This window comes from Grampus griseus (genome assembly GCF_964374135.1).
Source record: "Grampus griseus genome assembly, chromosome: 1".
Taxonomy (NCBI): Eukaryota; Metazoa; Chordata; class Mammalia; order Artiodactyla; family Delphinidae; genus Grampus; species Grampus griseus.
In genome coordinates, this window is record NC_139017.1 from 30,714,588 (window position 1) to 30,737,432 (window position 22,845).

General features: G+C 40.5%; 1 pseudogene across 1 annotated transcript; it reads left to right on the forward strand.

Annotated features, from left to right (window-relative positions):
- The first annotated feature begins 1,160 nt into the window (after positions 1-1,160).
- LOC309820149 (centrosomal protein of 78 kDa-like) lies at positions 1,161-21,774 on the forward strand (annotated as a pseudogene). Its single transcript has 12 exons — positions 1,161-1,451; positions 1,631-1,877; positions 5,429-5,601; positions 5,696-5,768; positions 6,996-7,131; positions 7,666-7,715; positions 9,145-9,275; positions 17,741-17,818; positions 19,039-19,214; positions 20,038-20,209; positions 20,532-20,580; positions 21,118-21,774. The product of its transcript is annotated as a centrosomal protein of 78 kDa-like (transcript).
- The last annotated feature ends 1,071 nt before the right edge of the window (positions 21,775-22,845 follow it).

Sequence of the window (22,845 nt, forward strand, 5' to 3'; positions counted from 1 at the left end):
GATTATTACTGTGTATTAGGTTTTGCCTGGGCCCTGAAGAAACCATCCTAAATTACGAGCTATGATTGTCACTTGATTTTCTCACAAAGAACAATCAGAACTCCTGGTCTTAAGTGGCTTGGAATGTGAAACTAAGTCTCTTAGATATTATTAGAGGACCCCACAGAACCCATTGGTGAAAGTTTGGAAAACATTGGGCTTCTTAAAATTAATTCTTGTAGTGTGTTACGAAAGATGACTGAACCAAAAGGATAACAGTGTTTCTGGTTCTGTTGTTAGCGTTCTCCATGGAAACATTGCTGAAGCTTCTGGACTCAATTTCCTTCCCCATGTGTGAATGTCACTGAAAATATCCAACTCCATTCTATCCCCATATAACTTCAGAAACTAAGCAAAATGAAGACTCAAAATTCATTTCAAATAATGAAATGAAGATATAATGTAGAATGTAACTGGGAAAAAACCTGGTTTAAATTCTGGAAAGTACCAACTATGCAATTCTGGATAAGTTGCTTAATCTTGCTTAGTCTAATTTAATGCCCATCTCACAGGATGTTATGATGATTAATTTAATATCTTTGTATAACATACAGTGTTATGTAATTTCTTCCTGTTCTTCTTGAGTAAATTCATATCTTTAAGCAACTCACTTTAAGAAATAGTTACTTACTTGCTTAAATTACTCTTACCTTCTATTATCAGCTGAATTGTGTCCTGCTCAAGTTAATATGTGGAAGTCTTAACCCCCAATACCTCGTAATATGACTGTATTTAGAGATAAGGCCCTTAAATAGGTAATTGACGTAAAATGAGGTCAGATGGGTGGGCTCTATTCCAATATGACTGGTGTTTTTATAAAAAGAAAATATTAGGACACAGACATGCAGAGAGAACAAAGTAATTATTAGTAACCACGATCATGTCGTGAATGCATGGAATACGTCACCATTTGCCAACCACCGTGTCAAGTCAGCAGAAACTACAGAAATTAAGAGCTCACCGCAGAAATTCACACACCCGTGCACCAGGTAAGGGACCACAGGCAGAAGTTCACTCAGCCTTTCAGGGAGTCCCTCAGGGAGTGCACGCTCTCTCCTGGGCAGGGCGAGCACAGACACTTATCGGGAGTTGTACTACTTTTAAAATGCATTGATACAACCATGTCTCACTGGATGAGTCAGCAAACGCTTTTTGTAAACCCCAAATTCTCCACACCTCCTACCTTTGGCGCGGCCCTAGTCTCAAAGCTCCCGCCCCTGCTCCTCAGGCCGCGTCCCCATGTGAGGCGAGGCTGCGTGCGGACGCACGGCGAGCGCGCAGTCGTCCTCGAGCCCCGCCCCCACGGAGCCGCCTGCCGGTTTGAACCGCATCCCCGCGCGCGGAGGACGATGGGGCTGGCGCCAAGGGCCGGCGATTCGCCGCGGGAGGTGGCGCGGGAGCGCGGCATGGAGGTGCTGGCCTAGCTGGGGCCCGTGGCCCTACGTCGTCTGGCTGCGACGCGGATCCTGCGCACGCTGCAGGGCGGTGAGCGCCCGAGGGGCCGGGAGGCGAGCCATGAGGCTAACCTCATGGCGAGCCGAGGACCCCCAGGCGGGTGTGGGCATCGTTTCCATAGTTTGCGTCCCCTAAGCCGCGCTCGGGCCATGATCACTCGGTGAAGCTGGCGGCGACACCGCGGCCGACTTCTTCCCGCGCTGTGAGGACCTGTGCGCGCTGCAGGACTCAGTGCCTCTGCCCGCCTTGCGCCCTTCCCTGCGGGAGGGCCTGCTGGACTTAACGCCGACCGCCTCCGCAGGGTGGACTGGGCGCCGCTCCTGAGCACCCTCTGCCCCTGATCTGTATCCAGAGCTTCTTCCAGCCACGGCTGGGCGAGACAGGTTTGTAGTTCCCGCTTCCAGGGGCTCTCGTGTGGGCGCTGCGAAGCGGGGTTTTAGATGGTGCAAGGTGGAGGGTGGGCACTAGAATCGGTGCCCAGTGCCCGGGTGTGCGTGCACTAGACAGGGCGTGCGGCTTAGGACTCCTGCCAGCTCGGTGACCCCGGCCGAGTGCCTTAAGGCTTGTAGGTCTCAGTGTTCTCATCTGTAGCATGGGCTTAACAGGACCCACTCTCTGTGGCGGTTACAAGGACTCACTCTGTTAATGCTTGTAGACTCTGCAATGTAGAACACTTAGCACAGTTTGGAGCATCGTTAATTGTTCCACAGATGTAACCTGGTCTGTTGAATGACTTTGCCTGGTACAGACCAAAGCGATTAGGAAATTGATATATCCCAGCTTCATTTCCTTTCCATTAAAACAGGGCTCAGGATAAAAAAATCTTTTTTTAAAAAATAAATTCGTTTAATTAATTAATTAATTTATTTGGCTGTGTTGGGTCTTCGTTTCTGTGCGAGGGCTTTCTCTGGTTGCGGCGAGCAGGGGCCACTCTTCATCGCGGTGCGCGGGCCTCTCACTGTCGCGGCCGCTCCTGTTGCGGAGCACAGGCTCCAGATGCGCAGGCTCAATGGGCCCAGTTGCTCCGCGGCATGTGGGATCTTCCCAGACCAGGGCTCGAACCGGTGTCCCCTGCATTGGCAGGCAGATTCTCAACCACTGCACCATCAGGGAAGCCCAAAAAAGTCTTTTTTTCAATAGTCATATCATATAGTGGAAAGAGCACCGGTGTGAAGGCAGCTTAGGGTTTGAATTCCAGGGCTTATGCTGTCTGTGGCCTGCGCAGGTTACTTTTGAACTGCAATCCCCACACTTGTAAAATGACATTAAAAACCACTCTTTCTGAGGGTTCTTACAATTAATTAAGCACCTTATGTGTGTAAAGTATCCTGGCACTTGAATGAGTTGTCAGAACCAGGGGCTGCTGGAGACGATGCTTCTGCCCTAGGTAATCTCCCCTTCTACTGGGCAGCAGGTAAACACAAGCACAGTAGTCAGTGCTCTGGAAGAAGTGAGTTCTGGTGCTACAGAGCGCAAAATCTTTTTGTTTTTTAATTTAATTTTTATTCTATATTGGAGGATAGTTGATTTACAATATTGTGTTAGTTTCAGGTGTACAGTAAAGTGATTCAGTTATACATATATCTATTCCTTTTCAGATTCTTTTCCCATACAGTTTGTTACAGGATATGGAGTAGAGGTCCCTGTGCTATGCAGTAGGTCCTTGTTGATTATTTTATATATAGTCGTGTGTATATGTTAATGCCAAACTCCTAATGTATCCCTCCCCGCCATCTTTCCCCTTTGCAGAGCACAGAAACTTGGAAGGGAAAGTTCAGGGTAGGCTTCTTGGAGGAAGTGCCATCCTTTCTAAGGATATGTAGAAGCTCCTGGGGTGGCAGGAGAAAGCAGTGTGTTGAAGTTTGAGAAATGTAAGAAAATATGGCAAAACTAATGTACAGGACTGGAACTCAGGGTTTGGGAAAGAAATGAGAGTTGATACTGAGAACTTAGTGGGGCCCAACAGAAAGGCGCCTTGTTTGTCCTGTCAGAAGATTGGATGTTTATCCTGAAGGCTGTGGGAAACCCTAATAAACAATAAGATGGACTTCTGGTTTAGAGGCTCACTCGGACCTCCATGTGGAAGGCAGTTGATTGGGTGCAGCGTGAATTGTAATCTAAAGGTCCCACTTAAGTTATAAAAGGTTGGACTGCATTTTGGAGATCCGAGAGAGAATGGGTGGGGCCTGGTGACCAGTTAGAAAAGGGAGGGCAGCAAGCGTGGGTGACAGTTTACAGCTGCATCTTTTTGTGAGATACAGAGCACAGTAGGAAGGGATTGGGGGTGGCGAGAGGATCTTACTTCATCTTCAGTGCTTTAGAGGGGCCTGGTAGACGGGTCTGGGCCCAAGGTTCAGATCTGGGCTTTTTGGGAGGACAGGTGTTTGAAGGCATGTGAGATACTTAGGTTACCCACAAGACGATACAAAGAATCATAGGTCTGAGAGTTTTTTAAGTGAGTATATATATATATACATTTTTAAATTTTATTTATTTATTTATGGCTGTGTTGGGTCTTCATTTCTGTGCGACGGCTTTCTCTAGTTGTGGCAAGTGTGGGCCACTCTTTATCGCAGTGCACGGGCCTCTCTTAAGTGAGTATATTTGAGGATGTTTATAAGCTGAGAGAAAGTAGCCAGCAGAGGAAGGGTGTGAAGATTTAGGAGAGGAAATGATTGTTCATTTGTTTTCAAAAAGCTGAATACTTATCGTGTGCCTGGCCTTTTTCTAGGATCTGGGGTTCACACCATGTGTTATCTCTTCTGCAAGGACAGTTCAACTCATCCCCTAGTGAAGAGAAATCAGATTTTTCTTTGCATCCCATTCAGGTGTAGGAACTGTTCCATACCTCTGAAGGGACTTTACTTAACCAGAGTAATAAGTTAGAAATCAAAAGAAATTAGAGCTGGAAGGGACCTTAAAGACCACAGTACTTAATTTTGCCTAATATTTTACATTGATTGTAAGAAAAATTTATTGCAGAGCCCATTCTCTTCGGAGTTCCTTCACTGAACTTTCTTTATGTCTTGCATCCAGTGGGTCCAGCTTGTAGATTTTGGCCTCTTCCTAAATTTGCTTCTTCATCCACATTGCATTTTGCCCGGACTATGGCAGAAGCTCCTGGGTGGTTTCGCGGCCCCTGGACTCAGTTCCTCTAAGTTCATCTGCCTACTGGGGTTGAGTGATCTTCTAACATGAAAAGATACGCCTAAAATAATGCTGCTAATGGCTTGCCCACACAGAGTTAGTGCATACTAGCCGCCCAGTCTGTGCTCTGCCCAGAGGCGTGTAGTCTGAACTGTGCTCTACCGAGCCTCCTGGGGCTCTTTGGCCCTGAGGAAGGGGAGCTTTTTGTGATCACTCCCTTTATCTAATTGGTCCTTCAGCAGCGGGGTGCCTTTCTCTAATCAGCGGAGGCACCCTTACTCAGCCAGTGGTAGCCCCGAGCCTCATCACCTGTGGGATACAAACCATGTTCTCTCCCAGGCTTGATTCGACCGACATCTCTATTTTCTGTCCCTTCTCACACTTGGACCCCTGGCCTTTAGTCATCGCCACCTGCAGTATTTACAGTGACCAGCAGGAGTCAGGCTTGAGTGTCTTTGCACAGGTGCTCCCTCTGCAGTTAATGCACCTCCTCCTCCAACTCTGCATAGCCTCATCTTTCTTGATTGTACTTCAGGTTTATCATGAAGCCGTCGCTTAGACATAACTTTTTGCCTCCATAGGAACCTCTGTTCATAAAGGTTATGGTTCTTTATATCATGTGATTGAAATTTTGAGTTTATACATGTCCCTCGTTAATGAGGCTTTAAGGGCAGGAGTCGTTTCTAATCCTTAGCACAGAGCAGATGTGTTTTTTCTTTTTAGCTGCTTTTTAACGGTGATAAAATGTATGGTTTAAATCACTCATTTTACAATAATTTTGCTTTAGGTTTTGACAGAAATAAAGTTTCCAGAAGTTGTGTTCCTGCAATAAGAAATAAAGATGTGACCTTCCAGTTGTGTAAAGCTCTTAGATGCTGTGTAAGTGCGTCAGGTGCGCTAAGGAACCTGGAGCTAAGTGGGCTAGTTGTGAGAGAGAGAGACGTAACTATGTTAACAAAGGTGGTAAGCCTTCATTGTGTCCTGCCAACATTTGATAGTTGCTTTTGGGGCAAACTAAAGGGGTAAAATTTTAAACTGTTCCTCCCCATTAAAGGGATTGAATAAATCGGCCACTTTGGGGCACCAGTGTCTTGCGAATTGTCCAATTGGAGATGGTGGTTTAGAAAGTGAGTTTCAGTCTTGTTTAAGTCTCTTCCCATCAGACTGGTCTCGTGATTTCCTACACACCATGTTACTTCCTGTCTGCCTTTTCTTGGTGTTATTCATGCCTGGATCACATGTACCATGGAAGTTTGTCATGCTGGATACTGTCAGAATTAATCTTACTTAAGTTTGTGTTAAGCCACAAACCACATGTTTTGTATATTTTCTGTTTTTTGTGTTTGTCTATATTTTTATGGTTTCTCTTCAAGAAATATTATGGGAAGGGAAATAGCAAGATGTGAAGAGCAAAAAAGTCATCATGATCTTTAAATTGTTAGAATATGTATCTGCAATCATAATTATAATGCACTGTGGTATGTGTTCAAATAGGAAATGTATGTAACGTCCCGTAGGAGCAGCAAACTCAGTGGTGTTGGTGAGGGTGTGTCATGGAAGTAATCACAAAGCAGGTGACTGTTGGTTGGGGTCCTGAAACATTAGTGTGTGTTCCCTGTGTCCAGTAGTGGTCTGGAGGGGTCAGGAAGCCTGCCTTTCAATTTGGGGGAACAGAGGGTTTGAGGTCCTCCCTCTTCTATTGCTCTAGTATACTGCATAGCAGCTAATAAAATACTGGGTTTATAGTTGACATTTAAATCGCTGATTGATCATCAAGATTGGCATGTATCATTGGAAATGAAAATCGGAAGAGTCTTATGCTCTTTAGGTTTTTCTTTTTTTTCCTTTGTCTCAAAAGTATGTAGTACTTTACTGAGTGGTTGGGAAGAAAGTTTGCAGTATCCAGTGTATTCAGTTTTAGTACCTAAATAGAATTAAACTGTTGCTGTAAACTGGAATAACACTTTGTTACTGACAAGTTTTAGAATGCATCAGTTCATCAATTACCTGTTTGGGAAGATTGCAGTTAATGATTTTAAGAATGTGGCTATAGGGCTTCCCTTGTGGCGCAGTGGTTGAGAGTCCGCCTGCCAATGCAGGGGATGTGGGTTCGTGCCCCAGTCTGGGAAGATCCCACATGCCACGGAGCAGCTGGGCCCGTGAGCCATGGCTGCTGAGCCTGCGCGTCCGGAGCCTGTGCTCCGCAACGGGAGAGGCCCGTGTACCAAAGAAAAAAAAAAAAAAGAATGTGGCTATAAACTTCCAATTGACTCAAGAAAAGCAAATAAATCAAGATTGACAAATGTATAGGCTCTTCATCTTATTGTGTGTGTGTGTTTTTATTTTCCTTTTAGTTATTTGTCAAGGTATAAAGAACTCTATCACTCTTAAGACAGTAAACTTCACGGGGTATAATCTGACATGGCAGGGAGCAGATCACATGGCCTAGATCTTAAAGGTGATTTTATGTTTAAACTTTCATGAAAACATGTGATTGAAGCAGATTAACATATTAATACAGATGGCAGTTAATTTTTGTCTTTTAATACATGTGAGTGCAGCTTCTGTTTTGTTGAAAGAATCTGACCAAATGGTAATGTGAATTGCTGTTGCATAAAGTATAGTGTTGAATCCCCAGTCTTTGCACTTGAGTTTAACAACTCTGTGGTTTTCTATCTTCTTCCTGAGACACTATCTCAGGTCCATCCTCGTCACACAGAGTGGTAAATTAGAGAACGATTAATATCACCATTTACAGAAGTGAGACTGAAATCTCAAGCATCCTGAACATAGGAACTGAAGGGGCCTCTCAGCAGTTCAGAGAGTTATTACCAAGCCAGTCGGCTGAATTCTGCTCAGTTTTCTCTGTAGCAGAGCCTTCCAGGTCCTTCTTTTGAGCTTATTTATTTTTATACACAATTCTCTGTGGTTACTGTACATAATACTAAATAGTTGTATTAACTGGGTTTAACTGGTGATGTATTTACATCAAGATCTAACTTCGTTTTGTTGATATCTTTTTAGGGGCTTGCCATTCATCAAAGCTCGTGATGTATGTAATCAGTTGCTGGTGTGTAGCTATCATATTTATGATATGTAGGGCTTGAATTGGGAGAGGTGGATGGTCATTCTTATTGCTTTTTAAACTGACAGAGCCTTACAAGAAGCATTTCCCTCTCTGAAATAAATCTGTGTAGAACTTGTCTGGTCGCTCTCCCAATGCAACTGTGTAGTTGTGTGGATTTGGCACACAACTGGCAGCCTTGTGGGTGGTTGTAAACAAGGAAGCCTGTTCTCCAGTCCGCACATCAGCTGTTACCCAGTGAAATGAACTTGACTGCCATTTCTGACCCCTCATATGGAGCTGTCATACTCAAGAATGTTCATATGTTTTCAAGAAACGTTGTTTGAGGGCTATATGTACAAATTCCTGATCGAAAAGCCAATATAAAGCAACATCTCCCAAACCTCTGCTCTCTCACCAAGGCCACACACATTCCCTCGCTTCTGCCCTCATGGCAAGCTAATACTGTCAGTATCAGATTCTCCTTCCCAGTGGTTCTAGGAGACTGCATAGTTGCTCTGTGAAAGACACCACTGCTGAGGTTGAGAGAAGAGCATCTTGGGTGTCAGTGCTGCCCTTGCATGCCCAGAGAGAGAGGTGTGCACCTCGTTCTCCTGTTAGGGTTTTCCTGTGCTGCAGGTTTGCTGCTTGTTGTCAAAATGATGTCCTAGTGACTTGTCTTCTGCATAGTTACATAATCCCAGCACACTTCTTTATGATCTGTAGAATTTTGTGGGGTTGTGGCCAAGTCAGGTTTTAAATGTTTGGAAATGTCCAATTGAACAACATTGCAGTGGCAGTGAAGCTTGACAGGAGAATTGTATTACTGTTACCCTAGTTTTGGCTTAAGGGTGATGAGAAGATGAAATTTTGATGGGTCAGTTTTAGTTATGTATGTGTATGTGATTTACTTTTTAAAATTCTAACATCTATTATACACAGCTTAGATATGTTGACTTTCTGATTATTCTTCTGATTGTTTATCAGTCCCTTTACTGATGTATTTTCCTCCAAAAAACTACATTTTCTTCCAGACTGTTTTTGTCTGATAGTGAAAAATAAATTTTTCATTTGCAGTCTAAAGTTGATCTGAGAAAAAATGGTTACCTTGGATCTTCCCTTGGCTTCTGTGAAAGAAACTTAATAAAATAATATGGGCAATTCCCATTACTAATCTTAACCATGTACAACAGAGGTCTGTACAGTAACATAGCAAAAATAAGTTACTGTACTTTTACTTAGTCATTGCCTGTTTTAGACTAAGGAGCAGTGAGAGACGTTTATAAATAATGATACCTCAGATCACTTTTGTTAAATGTCCTCTAATATTTGCATATTTGGTATCTGGCTTGTGTTGTCTTTTATACAATCTTGTCTTCTTTCTTTGCACTGTAGTTTAACAACTCTGTGGTTTCCTATCTTCTTCTTGTGACACTCAGGTTCATCAGAATTTCCTGTGACTGTGACAGTAGAGAGTCCTTCCTCCTCAGAAATTGAAGAGGTCGATGATTCCTCAGAAAGTGTTTAGGAAGAGCCAGAGAAAATTTGTTTGAAACAAGAAGCATTGCCGGTACAAAGGTATCACTTTAAAGCTATAGAGAAGATTATTTTTCAAACGGAAGGCTAATTGCAACACGGCACAGCTTGTGTGAGGGTTCTGTTTTCTCCTCCCATCTGCATTGTATCCCCTTGAATGGTTAAGCTTAGACCAAGGTGAATGGTGGACATTTGAACTCTAAGAAATAAAAATCAAAACATGTCGTTAGCAATATATTTTCCTTTCCTTAGAACCTTAGTATATTAGATTTAGGGAGAACCTTAGTGATCATACGATAAAGAAATTGAGTTCTGAATGAATATAGTCAGCTGATTCAGTGCTCTTGTTTTACAGATGAGAAAATTGACAGTTCTAGTTGAACTCTCTTTTTACAAGAGGAAAATATGGCCTCATTTTAAATAAAAGTAAAGTTGAAAAAAGTTTTGATGTTGATATTCTCCTTTCCTAAACTAAAAAAATATCAAGAAGCTACATTCCATTACCAAACAAACCTGACCTCTAATGTCATTCCATACTATTGTTTGTATGGACAGAAAAGAAAAATGGATTTTCATAAGAAATTTTTGCACCTAAAAAATAATACATTTATTTTATTTCAACTTTAATGAAGAGCTGAACATTTCTAGTAAATAAAGGAACACCATTTGGGGGGGACCTTGTCTTTGTGCTACAAAGTCCCATGTTTAATTTTTTAAAATTATTTAATATGATTTTCTTTTCGTATGGAACTTGTCCGGTTTCAGAACTAATTATCCCATTATTGTAGGACTATGGGAATTAACTCTTTGATTTTCAAAAGAGAAAGTTAGATTTTATTTTTTTAATTAAAGTTAATGATAATATAGAGAAATTTTAAGAAAAAAACTTAGAAAATTATGAAATGTTAGAGTAGGAGAAATTTATAGTTCGTGTAGAGTTACCCTCTTTCATTTTATAAATGAGCACCTACAATTTCTAGCACGTAAGTGGTTTATTAGTAAATGGCAGAGTACGACAAGACCCTAGAGCATCTAACCTGCATTCCTTGTCATTTTAGATGTGTTGTATTCATTTCCTTCACGAGTAGACCAGGAGATTGTATTTCTAATAGCAATGATAGACACTGGGGAAGACCAAGAAGTTTACACACTGGGACCACAGAATAGCAGATTCAGAATGCACTGAGAACCCTTTCAGCTCTTCTCCGTTTTGACAAGACACTACAAGGATGGCATTTAAGTGTTTAATTATATAAGCCCACAACAATCAAGAGATTTCAACATAGTTTTGAAAGACAGAAGACAAGTGGAAGAGTGTGAAACCGAAGCAGTAGAACAGAGGAAAAGCATCATCTAGAATATGCACAGGGACCACCTGCAACTGAGGAGGATTCTGACCCCACCTGCAGAAGTAGCCCCATGCTCAGATGCGCATGTAGGAGAGAGGGTGGAGTTAGTTAAAAGTGTGACTGAAATAGGGGAGCTCATTGAAGGGTTGTGTTTGGAGGAGCGGACTCCCAGCCCTGCCCTCACGCTCCTGAAATGAGATGCTTTCATTTTGAAAACAGTGAAACTGGCGAGAACTAGGGCAGCTAGTGTGAGTTTTTACACCCTAGAAAATTGTGTTTGGGGGGGATCCTATTACAGTTACTCCCCGCTTTTTCTTGCATAAGAAACCAATCAATCGTTGACTTCAGGGAGCTTTCTGCACTCATTCTTAAATAGAAAATAACTGTCATTTGCCTGATAGTTGAGTAAAGCTTCCAACATGAGAGGGGGAAAAAGAGTGAAAACATATCCTAGTAGGACCAGGGACAATTTAGGGAACAAAATAATTTAAGAAAAAACCCTAATTAGTATCCTGAGAGAGGTTTAAAAAGAGCTAGCAACTATAAAATAAGATTAGGGTGTTAATTAAAAAGAGAATGGTCAGAAAGCAAGAGAGGTCTCTTGGAAATGAAAATATGGTTGCTGAAATAAATTCAGTAGGAATCTAAAAAATTTCTCATTATATAAAAAAGAAAGACACAATGGAAAATGTAATAGCAATAAGTTAGAGAGGCTGCATCTGGGAGATGCAACATGTTACTATTAGAAACTCCAGACCCAGAAAAAAAATGGAGGAAAGCTGTCAGGGGCAAGAAAATTCCCCACAGCTGAAAGTAGACATCAGGCCTCTGATTGAAAATAGTTACTCAAGTTTTGAGCAAGATGAACAAGAATAGACTCACACCTAGGCACCCTTCATTGTGAAACTTTAAAATACTGAAAAAATAAATTAACATAGAATAAAATACTGACAGGATACATCCATTCCAGAGAGAAAAATACTGGTCACCTAAAAAAAAAATAGTAAAAATCTGACTTTATCATACTTGTCCTCAGCACCATGGATCCTGGAAAGAATTAGAAAGATACCTCCAAAGTTTCTCAGACACATAATTTTCACCCTAGGGGTTTGTATCCAGCCAAACTATCAGTCATAAGTGGAGGCTGAAGAAGATATTTTGTACACAAAGAAATTTGAAAAATTGACCTCCTGTGCTACATCTTAAGCTATTTATAGAAATAATCCAGCAAAATGAGGCAATAAACCAAGAAGGAAGGTAATAAGCGATTCAGTGCAGAGAGCAACTAGTCTAGATTGGATAGGCTTGTATTGATTGTGTGATTGAGAGCTTAGAAACACCTTGAGGCATATTGTACTTACTAGGTATTAGGCACTGTTGGAAGGGAGGAGGGAGAGGAAGAGGAGAAGGAACTTGAACTCCAGAGGACAAAAGGCTATACTGACATAAACATGAAGCAAACTAAGCTATGGTTGATTTTTAACGTACTATTGGTGAGGAAGAGAAGAATCCACTTAAACTTGACACTATAGATGTCCCCCTTTTCAGTGACACACAGGGGTAATGACCACCTATCTAATTTGTTGTCCAAACCAGAACTTGTCCAAACTCCTTACACTTCAGTAGTGTAAGGAGGCGCTCTAATATTGTAACATCAGGACAACAGGTATAAACTGGAACAGCCCAAGGCGGCTTGGGGTATGTGGTCACCCTGCACAAGGGCAGTGACACTGACACAGTATGGAACGAGGTGTAGTCTATACACAGAGACAGTACATCTGCAGTGGGCAATATTAATTTCATTGTAATAATAGCAATACTGTCTTGGCTTGCAGCTTTTATTGTCAACTTGCATGTAATAACAAATAACTAACCTAAACTATACTTAGTATGTATTTGCATTAACTTGGTATGTACTGAAATGTACTAGTATGTACTTAGTATATATTAGGCTCTAAGTGTTTTTGCATATATTAACTCATTTAATCCGCTGTATAGCCTTATGATGTTGATGCTAATATCATTCCCACTTTTGTGAAAAGGAAGCTAAGACAGGGTAGGAACTTGCCCAGGCTGTACCTAAATTAGGGTTGGATCGAGGCTTTGAGTTTAGGTTCTCTGCCTGTTGTCTTAAACCTTACTGCCTACTGACTCTCAAATAACAGAAGACTTAACTGCACATAGAACAGAATATAAATTTCAACTTTGACAATGTAAAAGCTAGGTTTGGAAGGTAGACAGGAGGTAGAAAAAAGGGAAGATGGTATGAATGTCCTCATTTTACAAAGCGTGACGTTGAGAGAGTTTATAGTTGATCAACAATGTAGGTGTTTAAGTATATCACTACAAGTCAAAGAGATCATGAACAGTGGAATAACTAATGATGACATAACTTTACTGAGCAGTGTGGACATAGGAAGAGTGTAGAGGAACTAAACCCTTACTTAGTAAAATAGAAAGTGAACAGATAATGCCACCAATTTAGTCAGAAAATGGTCATGTAAGAGTATTACTTGGAAATGGAGAAGAATTCAAAATAACAACAGTTGGACCTCCCTGGTGTCGCAGTGGTTAATAATCTGCCTTCCAAGGCAGGGGACACGGGTTCGAGCCCTGGTCCGGGAAGATCCCACAGGCCGCAGAGCAACGAAGCCTGTGTGCCACAACTACGGAGCCTGCGCTCTAGAGCCTGTGAGACAGAACTACTGAGCCCACGTGCCACAACTACTGAAGCCCGCCCGCCTAGATCCTGTGCTTCACGACAAGAGAAGCCACTGCAATGAAGAGTAGCCCCCGCTCACCGCAACTAGGGAAAGCCAGCACGCAGCAACGAAGACCCAACTCAGCCAAAAATAAATAAATAATGATAAAATAACAATAGTTGACGTAAACCTCATAAAAAAGGAAATCCAAACAGCCAGTAAACACAGAAAAGTGTACGACTTCATTAAGTAATAAGAGAAAAGTGAGTCAAAACCAATGAAACTACATGCCAATCAGTTTGACAAATACATAAATAAAGTGTGGTACTATCAGGTATTGTAGACCTGGAGTACTATGGGAATCCTCTACCCTGCTTACACTGGAGTATAAATCAACACAACTACTTTGGAAAGCATTTAGCACTCTCCATCAACTGAAGGTATATAAATAGCCTGTGACCCAGCAGCCCTCACCCCCGCCCTGTGTAAATGCACCAGAATAACCGGTACAGCAGGATTCCTGTCCATGATTTGCATTAGCACAAACTGAAAACAAACCAAATGTCCATTAAGAGTCAAAAATTTAATAAATTATGTGTATTCGTACAGTGGGAAAACTATCAAGCAATAAAATTGAATGAACTAGAGCTACAGGCTGCAATGTGGATGAATTTTTTAAACCAATGTTGAGTGAAAGAAATAAGATAGAAAAGATTTCATATACTATGATCATCTACATAAAGTTAGATGTTGACAAAACTAAACTCTTTTGTTAGGGATGCATGCAGGTTAAAGGAAAGGATTGTCAAGAAATGAGGATGGTGTTTAACTGGGAAGAGAGAAGGAGATTGTGATGGGAAAAGGATATGGGGGGGGTTTGAGATGCTGACAAGTATCAATACTTTCAGATTCGAGTAGTGTTTATGTAAGTATTCTCTTTTTATTTGTCACATTGACAGTTTTGTTCTGTGCACTTCTCAGTACGCATATCTTATTTTATAATTAAAAACCTGAGTAAAGAATTGGTCGCTTCTTGAGTGCTGGATGTGGGAGTGGGATGAGACTATTTCATTTTAAGCCCTTCACTACTGTTTGCGTTCACATGTTATTCATTCAGCGTTAATTGAACATATGCTGTGTACCAAGCACTCTTCTAATTTTATATGTGTTTTAACTCATGTAATCCCCACAAGAGCTCTGTGATATGGGAGCTCATCTCCATTTTATAGATAAGGAAGTTGAGACCTAGAGTTATAGAACTTGTCCAAGGTTATATAGCTAACGGGTAGTGCCAGGCCCATTTGCCTCAGAGAATCTGAATTTTTACAATATAATCTAAAAGAGAAATTTAATTGCTAATTATAAGAAAAAAAATTGCACATTAAAGAAGATGACAAGTTTTCATCTATCCAGTTAGAGAAAAACACACAGTCTGTCTTTCACACACGTACATCTTGTATTGGCAGGGATTTTCCTTATTAAGCAATTATTTATTGACTGTCTACGTTGTGCTAGGCACAGGTGCTGGGGATAAACACTTAATAAAATACACCCCCTATCTTCAAATAACTTGCACTCTACGTGAGGAAATAAGCCAACAGTAGTAGAGGTTATATACCAAGTGATACATCGCTGATGGCAGTATAAAATCTCAAATCTTTTGGAAAGAAGTTTGGAGATAGCTACCTCAGAGCCTTAAAAATGTTCATTTGCTTTGATCTCAAACTCATTTTTATGGATTTATTGTAAGAACGTATTCTCAATATGGAAAAAAGCTTTCATGCATAAAAACGGTTATTGTCTGATAATATTGAAAAGTTGGAAAGAATTTAAATGTGTAAAATGGTTAACCAGTAAACCCACTCAGTGGAATATTTTGTAGCCCACACAAAAAAAATCAAGGTTATGAATCTCCTGATTATATGAGAAATGATTGATTTCAATGTTAAATGGAGAAAAGTTGAACATAAAATTTGATATCCAATATGATGGGAGCTTTGTCCCAGAAAAATCACCCTAGCCCGTGTACAGAAGGGAGGAAGGAGAGCAGATGACAGGAAGGAAAATTATTCCAAAGCCTTATCATTAGTCTTACTTAAGTAATAGAATATCAAGCAATTTTACTTTCTAACTTTTTCATTCCATATTGTTGTTAGGTACCAAGAGCTACTCTCCAGAAAGTGATACCAATTCCTCTCCCAATGATGGCATATAATAGAGTTCCTCATTCTTTAAGTGATTGTTCAAAGCAGTTAAAAGGTATAAATATACCGTACTGTTTTCATAAGTATAGGAATTCTGGTTGTTTATCGCTGCATAAGAAACCACCCCGAAACAGTGGCCTAAAACAATGACTAGTCATTTATTTTGTTCACGAACCTGGAGGTTGAGTAGGATATTGATTCTTTTACTACACTCTTACTGACTGAAAACAATACCTATTTGACTAGCTCACAGTTCTGCAGGTCAGAAGTCCAGGCACAGCGTGACTGGGTTTCCTGCTCAGATACACACGGAAACATGTGGGTTCCCTCCTGAGAGTGTTAAAGCACGTGAAATTTAAGTGTAAGACATTGAGCCCCAAACGTTGGATGTTCACCATAGTTTGTGTGGGTCACAGAGCTGAAATCAAGATGTCAGTCAGGCTGTGTTAGCATCCAGAGGCTCTGGGAAAGAATGCCTCCAGGCTTCTTCGGCTTGTTGGCATAATTCAGATTCTGCAGTTGCAGGACAGAGGTCCCCATTTCCTTGCTGGCTGTCAGTCGGGGGACAGTCTCAGCTCCTAGAGGCCTCTCGCTTGCCTTCCCTGCTGCATCATTTGACTTCTTCAGAGCCAGCAATGGAGAGTCTCCCTCTTGTCCCTTTTGTACGTCAATTCAGGAAGAGTTCAGGTCCTTTTCATGGGGTGCCTGAGTAGGCCATATCCACCTAGAATAATCTCCCTATCTTAAAAAAATCAACTGATTTTGAACCTTAATTCCGTCTGCAAAATCCCTTCACTGCAGCACCTAGATTTAGAGGTTGATTGGATAAGTGGAAGGTTTGTGTACTTCAGTAAGTAGGAGTCTTAGGGGCTCTGTTAGAATTCTGCCTATGCAAGCAGTGTCCCCCCTTCACGGACCGAAGTGTCTTATTTCCTGAAACTCCTAAGGGAGTTTATCAGTGTTCATTTTATTTCAGTGACCTTGGTGAATGGGAAGACTACCACCTCCGTGAGCAGGAATGGCACCCAGCGTCCTGAGTCCACAGTGTGGCTCTGCTACTTAGTGGTGTGACCTTGGCTGTGCTGCTCTACTTACTCTACTTCTCTGCCTCTGTTTCCCGCATCTGTAAAATAACATGGAGTTAGTGATTGTTCTTTCCTCGTACGGTTTGTTTTTTTTTTAAAATAAATTAATTTTATTTATCTATTTTTGGCTGCGCTGGGTGTTTGATACTGCTCTCGGGCTTTCTCTACTTGCGTCGAGTGGGGGCTACTCTTCGTAGTGGTGTGCGGGCTTCTCATCGCCGTGGTTTCTCTTGTTGCGGAGCACGGGCTCTAGGCGTGCAGGCTTCAGTAGTTGTGGCACGCGGGCTCAGTAGTTGTGACTCGGGGGCTCTAGAGCGTAGGTTCAGTAGTCGTGGCACACGGGCTTAGTTGTTCCGAGGCACGTGGGATCTCTCCGGACCAGGGCTCGAACCCGTGTCCCCTGCACTGGCAGGCATTCTTAACCACTGCTCCATCAGGGAAGCCCCCTCTTAGGGTTTTGATAATTAGATTTAATGCCCAGGGAACTCCAGGAACAGTGCTTGACTGTAAATTGCTTTAAAAGTGATTACTTTTGGAGCTTCCCTGGTGGTGCAGTGGTTGACAGTCCGCCTGCCTGCCGATGCAGGGGACACGGGTTCATGCCCGATCTGGGGAAGATCCCACTTGCCGTGGAGTGGCTGGGCCCGTCAGCCATGACCGCTGAGCCTGCGCCTCCGGAGCCTGTGCTCCGCAACGGGAGAGGCCACAACAGTGAGAGGCCCGTGTACCGCAATAAAAAAAAAAGTGATTACTTTTTTTAAAAATTCTTTTGAATCTGCAGTTAATGCAATTCAGGTGTGTTAAGCATGTTCATTAATAGGACTTCCTACTATAAAGAGACCCACAAATAAAAATAGAACTTTTCTTTCTTGTTCTTAACTATTTATTTCTGACTTGCTATGTTATACGCATATATGCCTTTTATGATGGGCTGCCACAAATTTATGTTGGAAAAAGTGGAATTTAAATAAATCTTTACTATGTTAATTTGATAGATTTTGATAATTCATTTCACTAGCATGGTATGATATTACCAGTAGCAGACTAAAATGTGAGTTCACTTCTGGCTCTGCCCCTAAATCCTGTTGAGTCCTATAGCTGGAAAGGCTTTTGGATATTATACTACGAATTAGTTATAACATTTACTCTGTTTGTTTAGGAAAAACTGGAGGAGTGCCTAAAGCAGTTAAAGGAGGAAAGACTAATAAGACTTAAGGCTGATAAATGAGTCAATGAAGTAAACAATTTCTTATACTTTTGGGAGTATTTTGGTTTTATTTCGATTTGATTTTAATCCATATACACATAGTTTGTAAACTTTAAAACTGTAATATGTTGCAAATTGGTTGTATCATATGGACTTTTGCATTTACTGGTATTTAGTGATCATATGATCTATATTCCAGAAAGCATGTTTTTAAAAATGTGAAAATCTCGTTGTGTGTGTGTGTGTGTGCGCGCGTGCGCACGCGTGCTTTTATATGACATTAGCTTATTTCCTGTTCATGATTCTTTGATTCAAGAAGGCACTTTTTGTGCATATACTATATATACAGTAGCATAAAAGACATAATGAGACTCTCCTGGCAATGAATTAGGAAAGTGAATCATTTAAATAAATTTAAGATATTGGAAAACTTCTAAGAATGTAATGAAAGATAAAATTATATAAGAATTACATCAGGTAATGTGCATGAAAGCAGGGCATAATCTAAAAAGTTCTATCTAAATATACTTTATCAGAGGTTGAGCGTAGGGAGGAATTTTTCAAAGTGCATCCACTGGATTGGCGGACACTCATTCAATAAATGGTGAGCACCTGCTTATATAAGGCAAAAGGGGCATCATGAACATAACAGCCTTTCTGAGAAGTACTGGAGTTGAGCTTATAGGGGGCTTTAAGTGCAGAGGTGATGAGCGGAAGGGGAAGAGTGCGCGGGAGTGAACATTTTGAAGGAGCCAAAGAAAACATTGGTGATCGTACATTTAATAAATTGGGTTTGGTATGATTTAGGACTTTTAAACGTAAGCATTAGATATTTTGCTCGCTAAAGTTAATTCTTAACATCCAGCAGAGTTGTAATGTTTTGTTCAGATCAGATTCTATAATTTACTTTCTAATTTAAGGGAAACTTAAAGCAGGTAATTTTCTAATGTGGAATGAGGCTCCGTTATGAATTGAACCAGTTAGAAATGTGATCTTTTGTGAAAGATCGTTAATAAAATAACTTTGGTTTATTTATATACCACCTGAGCGTTATATAGGAAACTTTGTTGGGGGCCTGGGGGTTTTGGTTATTATGTGATATGGTCTCTGTCTTTACTGGTGGAGAGTTAGCTTAATTACAGATTAATTACATTTTGAGTGTTTTAGTTTTGTTCCTTGAAACTAGGCAAGACTACTTTTGATGACAATGAGAAAAAATCATGTCAGACATTTTCCGTCTTCTTTTATAGCTGGAACATGAAAATGCCCAGTTAAGAAATATAAATTTCTCTTTGTCTGAAGCCCTTCATGTCCACTCGTTGACAAGCATGATCCTGGATGATGAAGGTGTTTTGGGCAGCATTGAGAATTCTTTTCAGAAGAATTCTTTTCAGAAGAATTTCTTGGATCTCCTTAAATATGCTGGGTTAGTTCATTTCTCTTCATGGAGTTCTTCTCTTTCCAACTATAATGGTAGTTTGCTGAGGAACTGGAGCAATTTTCATCACTTACGTGGCCTTATTTAGCCGAATTTAGTGTAATTATAGGTAATATAGTTGACGTTTTAAAAGGAGGAATTAAATTTTTTAAGAAATGCAAATAGGGGAGCCTGCTTTGGTAGAGTGGGGAGCCTATTATAAAAGAGTAACCTGTAGACAGAGTAATTAGTAGGTACAGTTTTTTGTACAGACTAAATTGAAGGCAGTTTTCATTGAAAATATTCGGGAATGGATAAGAATTTTCCTATCTTTCATTTACTTTGCTTGTTTGATAAGTTTGAATTAAAGTTATTTTTGTCTTAGACATAAAAATTATTATTAATCTGCAGGGACGATATAGGTCAGTGGTTCTCAACCGTGAGCAATTTTGCTGAAAGAGGGGAGTGGAGATTGATAGTTGATGGAGTGGTGTTTTGTCAGTGAATGAGTTGGTGTTGGGAAGGAAGGAACAAACACATTCTTGGAAACTGGAGGAAAGGTGGTAAAGAAGTGTGGGAATGGAGGTGTGACTGGCAGTGGACGGGGTGCATGGTACATGTTGAAGCTGCTAGTGAGACAGTGGGATGTCTCCTAGAGGATGAATCTGGAAAGGGCTGAGAATTTGGGGGAGAGAGAGGCTTGTAGTCTGGAGTAGGATGTTGGCTTTTAAGATTTTAGAAGTATTTCATGATTGTAGGTCTGGGGAAATCTAAACTGCTCTTCTGTGATTATAATAACCTTTGTCTTTTCTCCTTTCCTCCTCTGGTCCAGGCTTGGGCAGCTGGCCACAATGGCTGGTATAGATCAGTCAGATTTTCATTTACTAGGTCGTCCCCAGATGAATTCTACTGTTAGTAGCCCACCTAAAGAAGAAAAGAAGGCACTTGAAGAAGAAAAATCAGAATCAAAGCAGAGTGCCCCAGGACCAACGCAAAATCTCCAAGTAAGTGGAGAGGACAGCACTTAAGGATTCTAAGAGTGATTAGCAAAAAGGAAATGACCAAGTCAGAGAGAAAATAATAATGGTCAGTCTCTAATAGTTCACATGCTCGGGAGCTAGAAGACTCTGGAGTCCTCTCCAAATCTGAGATTAGTAAATGTGGACCTGTTTCATGATACTGTATTGTTGTACATAAGAAAACTGGAAGTTCTTTAGAAAATGTATGAGTTAAAGCAAACTCTCCTTAATGAAGAAAGAAAACATTACAGAAAATATCCCAAATTTTAAATTGTATAAATGTCTGTTCTATTCATATTTTATCTAGGTTTCTATTTGTATGCAGTCAGCTTAACAATGAAGGAACACTAATGGAGGTACACATACTGATACAATTTTTAAAGTAAGTAATCTTGACATAGCTGATACGTAAGATATTACAGTGACTCACCTGGTCATGGGAATGGGAGGGGAAACCTGTCAGCTTTTCCTCCAGCCTCACTTGGAGCCCCCTTCGCCCAGCTCAGCCAATCTCAGACTGGTCTTGGGAACTGACAGTCTGGTCACAAACTATATTATATACTGTTTACATGTGCCTGGAGGATAGCAAAGAAATTAATTTTCTTACAGAGTAGGGTTTTATTTTTAGTGAGGGAAAGGAAATGGGTAATAACTACCCCAGTCACCAAAGTCTGAAAATGTAGCGGACATAGCCTTGGATATAGCTAGGTTAAGCTGAGAATCACTTGGCAGGATATAATTAGAGAAAAACTGGCTCTGAAATCTTCTGAATAATCAATTGACTGTGTTAATAATAAGATCACAGAGTAACATTGAAGTTTTGAACTCTACTTTTTAATGGTTGGCTTTGTTCATCACCGAATTTTTGTCTTGTCTTTTGTTTTTCCCTCCAGTTTCAGAAAATTACAGGTGATGCTGGGATTCCTTTGCCTGTCGACTCCTTCCATGTCCCAGTCTCTACTCAGGAGGCCTTAGAAACTTCCAAAGACAACCTGGGGGTCGCAGTCACAGAGCAGCGGCAGGAGTCTTTTGAAGATTTCATTGCTAGAACATATTCTCCTTCAGCAGACGTCATTTCTGGAACTGGAAGTCAAAGAAAAGAAGAGGAATTACTTAGAAATAGCAGGTCTTCTTCAGAGAAAATGACCAGAGCATAATATACCAAAAACTACTCTGCTAAGAAACAACCTGGGAAGGACCTGCATTCTTGCTCTGACTCACCTGTAAAGCAGAAAAGCAAAGGAATTGGGCAAAATAATTCTTTGCTTAATGAACCAATTAGAAGTGAGTCTTCGAAAAAACACATTTCTGTTAAGAAAGAGAGTACAATAGTGACTGTTTCTTCAAAGACAACTAAAAGTAAACTCAGTCTACTAGAACATTCTGAAAGTGATACTCTTGGATCTGATTGTGAATTTCCAGAAAGCATCCATATTCCATCACGCCTAACATAGGTCTAAATCTTTTAAAATCTTTTAAAATTATGTTTTTGCCTTCAAATTTTAATAAATTACTTATGTTTTTATTATAGCATATGGTGTTTTAAAATACTTGACTGGAAGCCATTAGAGAAAGATTTGTCTATACTTTTTTATTATAATGGAAGTTTTGGTGTATTTTTCCTTGTGACAGTTTGCACCATTCATTCAGCTAGTGTTTACTGAGGGCTTCATATGTACAGTCCTTTTCTGGGTGCTATTGCTTTCAGCAGTGAACAAAATAAAGCTTTTACTCTCCTGGAACTAACACTCTGTGGTGGGAGAAAACATAAACAACAAAACAGGGTAAGGGGTAAAAAGAGATGGGAATAATAAATGGAATAGTTTTACCATTTGGTTAACTGTCAAACTATTATAAATCGTATGGCCAGAAGCCATTGACATATTTTAATTCACAATAACCAGAGAGCATCAAACAATTTACCAAGGCACTTAACCGTGTTTATGGATTACAGCAACACTATGAGGTAGGGAACTATTACCATCCCCATTTATAGATGAGGAGTCTGAGGAGACATTTTGTGAGTTGCCCAGAATTACACAGCTGTAAGTAAGTGGGAAGCTGGGATGTGACCAGAACCCATGCTCTTTTTTTTTATGTATGGACTTTATTATGTTTCATTTGTTTCTGATTTATGTGATTTTTTAAAAGATTTTTTTTGATGTCGACTATTTTTAAAGTCTTTATGGAATTTGTTACAGTATTGCTTCTGTTTTATGTTTTGGTTTTTTGGCCACAAGGCATGTGGGATCTTAGCTCCCCAACCAGGGATCGAACCCTCACCCCCTCCATTGGAAGGCAAAGTCTTAACCACCGGACCACTAGGGAAGTCCCCCTTCTGTGGTGATTTTTATGGCAGTTTTTTAAAATTTTATTTTTTATTGACGTATAGTAGAATTACAGTGTTGTGTTAATTACTGCTGCACAGAAAAGTGACTCAGTTATACATTTATATACATATTCTTTTTCATATTCTTTTCCATTATGGTTTATCACAGGATATTGAATATAGTTCCCTGTGCTATACAGTAGGACCTTTTTGGGTTTTTTTAAATACATCCACTTTTTTAAAAAATAAATGTATTTATTTTATTTTTGGCTGTGTTGGGTCTTCATTGCTA